Raw genomic sequence first — 6,022 nt, 5'->3', positions numbered from 1 at the left:
CTTTACTGTTTTTCTTGGTTGCCACCTCGTTTATTGCTTGGATAACTTAACACAACTTTGTATCAAGGCTGGCTCAGCATACATTACCAGGTGATAAATCTGTATTGTGAGTGTTTTTTTCCGAGCATCTACAGCCGGCTTCCTCTCTCCTTCGAACTCCCGGGGACGCGCCTGATCAGTGACCGGACATGAGAGAGAAGGAAAAAAGTGACCCAACCTGACCCCACATATGTATCTAACGTCCGGACTGTCCGCGAACCCTCAGATTGAAGACAAATGTAGGAAGAATATAAGGGCTCGCGGATACGCCCGGTCAGTCCGCCATGTAGGACGCGGCCCACCCAGGACCACCTTTTCTCTTTCTTTATTTATTCTTTTCTCTCTCTCTTCGTTTCCACCAATCATGTACAAGTGACCGAACATATGAGGAAGAAACTGAGGAGTGTGGATGTATGGACCGATAAATAGGGGTTCAAAATGGACACGCCTGGTCATTGACCGGGCGCGTTCGGGGGCGTTTAATGAGTCATATTTGCTAAGTTCGGTTCTAGTTGCTCTTATTCACATACATGATTGCGCTGGATTACCTTCCATGTGAAAAGAGGAGGTAGAAAGAGGAGATAAGAGGGGTCATGTTCAAATTGCTTAGAAAGAGAACCAGAATTTTCTACAAAGGACCCACCAGGAATTTGCGCAACGGTATGCTTTCTTTTCTTTTCCTGGCAAGTGGTACATATATTTCTGAAGCCAAATTTGTTGTTTTTCCTCATGGTTAATGGCGTCATGTACACATTGAATGTTTAAAAAAAGAACTGTTTCAAAGAATTACAGTTTCTTGTAGAAAAGATCGATAAGTCATGGCATGATCTTCCCTGGAAAGTATGTTGAAATGAAGAAATTGTGCTCTCGCAAAAAAAAAAATTGGAACGCTTCTCATGTCACAAGTCACTACCAAATCTTGTGAATCTTTAAATTGTTTGAATAACCAAATTATTCACGTGAAAAACACAAGTATGAACAAGCAATAAACACAACCTATCATTACTTGAGTTTGTTCGGTTAGACAAAATTAGCCAAATCATTCCATGTGACCTTTAAACATCCATGGGTGGACCTAGTTGTACTAAATTAAAGACACTTATTTTGGGATAGAGGGACTATTATATACTTAACGCTAAATATCCATCAAGTTGTTGCCATTTTCAGACTATTTGTTGAGATTGTGATGATGTTTAGTGTAAACTTTGAACTGTGACACCTCCAAGCCTGCGATTCTAGGTCCGCCACTGTAAGCATCCTCATGATGACTCATACTAGACCTTGTTTCGGACGTCCACGGTCATGACCAGAGGCAACCACCACTTCCGACACGACAGTTGGGTGACAATTGTACCAATTTATCGTATCTTTGTAAGTTAATTTGTAAATTAATTTGTGCTAAATGCTTCTTCCATCCCAATTTATGAAATGATCATCATTTTTTTGCGACTCAATATTGAAACATCAATTGTTGATAAATTACATCTGAGTAATGTGCAATATATTAAAGGACCCCAATAGCCAGCCTATGTTCCCCAAGAAGGATGGAATTTGCAAAGGTTTTCCTTGGCATTTTTAGTTATATGGGACGACATTTTCTTCATAACAATATGGCATTTTGACGTATAGAAGGCAATGTTTTTTTCCAGAAAATTGCCACCGTGTGATTTTGATCAGACGGCTATGGGGGCATTCTCGGGAACCTCCACCCCAGGGAACGCTCGCAAGTAACATTATCCTATGCTATCTGAATCTGATTTTCCCACAAGTGAAAAAACTTCTCTCAAAAACTGTTCTTCCAATTAAATTTTCCCATTGGTTCCAATTTAATTGAAGGATAAAACTTTTACTTTGCAGCGAAACTTTACAATATTCTATTCATAAGAATTTCATTTTTCTTTTAAAAGAGCACTTTTCTTTATTTTGCAGCGGAAAACATGAATAAAAAATTCATGGACTTTATATTCTTTATAGAAACTTTTATTTGACCGAATAAACAAAATCATGAACTTTTTAATTTTCTTTATAAAATTCATGAACTTTTCTTTTTCTGAAAATTTTCTATTTTCATTTTCAGAAACTTTTCCTGTTTACTTTTCTATTTTATGAAGAAAAAAAATTCGTTGATAGTTTTTTGCACAGAAAAACTATTTAAAATCTGTCCAAAATCTGGACAAATAACAAAAATAAAATAAAACCGGCAGCCCAGCGCGCGCGGCTGGGCTTCCTTCTCTTTCGGCCCAAAGGCCTGGCGCAACCGCGCGCCTCCCTGGCCTGGTCTGCAGGCTCTCAGCCCAGCCTTCTTTCGGCCATAAGGCCCAGCGCGGGGCGCGGCTCTCTGGCCTGTCTGCCGGCCAAAAGCCGAAGCCACTTTCGGCCTACTAGCCCGTCTGCGCTAGGGTTTCATCATTGACCGTCGATCAGGATCGGACGGTCCAGCGCCGATTTCGCTGGAGGAAAACTGGGAGGGTTCCTCCCGATCGAAACATAGCCGCCCCATTCGTCTCGTTCGACCCTTCTGCCTCTCTCTTGATCTCTGGCTCACGTCGCCAGAGACGGCGTCTACCCGGCCGCCGGCAGCGGTTGCCACCGCGCCACCGTGCCGTGCGCACCTCTGTCTCCTTCCCCCCATTCGCTTTCCACCCACCGCACCTCTCTCGCCCGCAACGCCCGGATCCGGCTCCTCAAGCCACGCCGGCGCGGCGAGCCAGGGCGGAGCGGCGAGCTGGGGTAGCGCGGCGAGCTGTGGCCGGTCCCCTGCGAGCCATCCACTTCCCCCTCCCCACTTCGATTCTGCGAGAGAGGAGAAAACAGAGAGACTCGGTGGGGCTACCCCATTCCTTTTCAGCGAGAGTAAGGGTGCGCGGCCAGATCGCGCCGTGGCCATCCTCCTCGCCGGTCACGCGTCCTCCCTCAGCGGTGAGCGCGCCACCGTCGAGGGACTTGGCCGCGGTGCTGGCCCTTTTTTTGTCTTTTACTTTTCTTTTCCGGCAAGCCGTTGAGCTAGCTCTGGTGGTTCTTCGTCCAACGCCTCGGCTTGCCGATGCGCGTCCGGATCGAGAGGAACGGCGCGGCCTTCCGGCGGCGCACTTTTCTTGCCCTTCTTTTTCCCCTCTTTTTCATTTTGGGGTTAGGGTTCTTGGGGGGAGGGGATTTCCTTTTCTTTTCTGTACCGAAAATCCTAAACCAATCTCTGGTTCTAATACCATTGATAGATGTCGTAGATCGGTTAGGCTAGGATTCCGGCAATAGTAGTGATAGGTATTACCTTTTTCTTGGCCTGAGGAGCTCCCGCCGTTGGCCATGGTGGATGGCTACGGCGGTGATGGCAGAGAGTGCGTGAGTGGCGGCGGTGGAGCTTCCCATCGCTTTAGTGCCTCCCTCTGAATCGGATAGGGTTAGGAGTGGGGAACAGTGGCGGTGACGAACCTCGTACCCCGTGCCCCTGGTCCCCACCTCCTCTTTATAGCACTGCACGACAGGGGCCCACCAGCCTTGCTTGGGCTGGACGCCCCCGATCAGGGCGTGGGTCAAGGGCCCAGTGAGCCGTTGGGCCCATTGATGGAGAGATCAATCTAACAAATCTCCCTTGTCTCAATTCACTTAACCCTAGGGGAAGGATGGCATGTCTTCTTTTTTAAGAACCAAACATGACTGATTCTTACAACTATCAATTTTTTATATTATAGCTTAACACACATAGTGGCTGACAGATCTTTACTAAGCGTGACTGTGCAGAGTGATCTTCCTTGGTACTCGAACCCTATAATGAAGCACTGTCAGCTTGAACACTCCAACGGCCATAAATCGTGATATGGGACAACTCAATGCATGAAACCATTGCATTGGCTTCGAAGGGCGGATTGACGGTGGGATGGCAGACGGTAGTGTCACGGGTGGCACTGGAAGCGCTCGGGTACATAGGAGTTTAGATTAGATAGTTGTAATTGATTTTAAGGGCTTATAAGAAAGTGTGTGTTAACTGTTTCCAAAACCTCTGTTTTCTTCTCTTGGGCTTGGTGATGGCCTGCGACACCAAAAAATTTTGTGCCGCGTTAACATCACCTTCATGTAATTTAACCTTCAGTCACTCGGGGCCATCATGTTTTGAATGAATAAGGTAGAAAATGATATACCTTCTCTTTCAAAAAAAGAAAAGAAAGAAAGTGTGTGTTTTAAATGATTACCGGTGCAAGTTGTTCTGTTTTTCTTCTCTTGATTAGTTTGTATAATTTTTTGAGTTATAAATTATAAGCAATATTCTTTGCTAGGTATAGTGTATATTTGGCCATACTTGCGTTGAGCAAGCTCACTGGACAGTTAAACTTGAAGCAACCTTGATATCCATTAGTAGTATTATCGCTGTTGATACATCAGCCTTCGTTTGTTGAATGGTATGCCCTTTCCTAGTTTTTTCTTCTATTTCACTCGATCCAATTTGACTTTGCCATGTAAATGTAAAAACGTAGCCTTTTTCAGTTTGCTGTCATTTATCTAGAAACTACTTTGCCCTACAGGTGTATGATGGGTTATTATAACTTTTTACTTTCCAACGAGTATAGTAGTTGTCCTGTTTGGTGTGTACATCAAGAGACTCCTACGGAAGCCTGTCAGAACTTAGGAGCCATCCAGCTTATGGTGTAACTACTGCTGGGAAACCTTAAGGTTGCCATCGATGTAACAGAATCACCCTGATAAAAAATGTGTCAGATCACAAATCAACTGCGAGCTTATTTATTTTTATCTCTGTCAAAGTAACCATTATAAATTTATAGACACGCTTGCTTCCCCTACGTTGCATGTTTGTTGAATGAAAAAATCATTCATCTTGTTTGCATTTTTTTCAGACAAGTGATTGGAAGGAAGTAAATCATGTCATCGTGTTATCCATTTTCTGTTTCAGCCATGCATGTGGCTGTACTCCTTCGATTAACGTAAGCTATAAGAAGACTCTCGAGGGTGCTTTAGCTTCTGTTTCAGCCATGCATGTGGCTGTACTCCTTCGATTAACGTAAGCTATAAGAAGACTCTCGAGGGTGCTTTAGCATGTGCTTATGCGACTCTTTCGCTGGCCAAGACCACTGTTGAGGTATTGCTCACTTCTGACACATTTTTAATTATTGTCTTATTTATGAAACATCACCTTTTTTGTACAGATTATGTCGCTGAAGCGGAAGTTAACCACTATCCATGGCTTACTTTGATATCCACGTACATTGAATTTGCAACATTGAAAAGATGGTTTGTGTGGATGCATCAGAGCACATGTGGACTCCAAAATCTATGATATCAATGCTGTGAAGACATTGGAATATTTGCGACTTCTCCTACTAATGATATGCCGATGTAGCAAATTTCTGGAGCTGTTTAGGGGACATTATTATAAGACCCTGCTGTTATAAAATAACTATGAATTGGGCTTTGCTGTCTAATAAAGCATTGTTTTACCCATCTTTAAGAGTTCGTATCCATATTACCCATTTATTATTCATCTTTGATACTGTTAGATTTGACTGTCAGACGATATGTGCTGTGATTTTATGGCCATGCCGGCAGTCCTCACGTCGGGGATTCAGATAATGCTGATCGCGCGTTTCTGACGTTCACGTCAATTTGCATTGTAGAATCTTTTTTACGACATATTAATGTTTAGTACGAGCATGGTTGCAACTTATTTTAAAACATTCGATTAGATTAGAATAAGCAGATATTCTTTAATTGGTGAACATGGGTTGGTGATTTACTTTCTTAGGGTATTTTTTTCGAATCTTACATTCGCAATTAGGATTCCTACGTTTCATAACTGGGAGGTTGGCAGGCTCGCGCTCCTGGGCTCTCGAGGGCAACTTCTTAGTTTCTTACGTTGCCTCAGTTTTCCTTACCTTTCCATCTATGTTTCTTATGGCATGGTTTGAAAAAAAAAAGCCTCACGGACGGGGGTAGGCTGACAATGTACATGCATGCAGAAGGTAAAATTACGGCG

At 43.7% G+C, this 6,022-nt stretch overlaps 1 long non-coding RNA gene across 1 annotated transcript; it reads left to right on the top strand.

Moving 5' to 3' along the window:
* Positions 1 to 277: 277 nt before the first annotated feature.
* Positions 278 to 5,490, top strand: LOC120976378 (uncharacterized). The gene is made up of 2 exons (XR_005771720.2): positions 278 to 5,128; positions 5,196 to 5,490. It is a non-coding gene; the product is annotated as an uncharacterized lncRNA (long non-coding RNA).
* The last annotated feature ends 532 nt before the right edge of the window (positions 5,491 to 6,022 follow it).

Source organism: Aegilops tauschii, chromosome 3, assembly GCF_002575655.3.
Source record: "Aegilops tauschii subsp. strangulata cultivar AL8/78 chromosome 3, Aet v6.0, whole genome shotgun sequence".
Classification (NCBI taxonomy): domain Eukaryota; kingdom Viridiplantae; phylum Streptophyta; class Magnoliopsida; order Poales; family Poaceae; genus Aegilops; species Aegilops tauschii.
The sequence above is the reverse complement of the archived record's forward strand: the minus strand, read 5'-3'. Positions and strand labels throughout refer to the sequence as shown.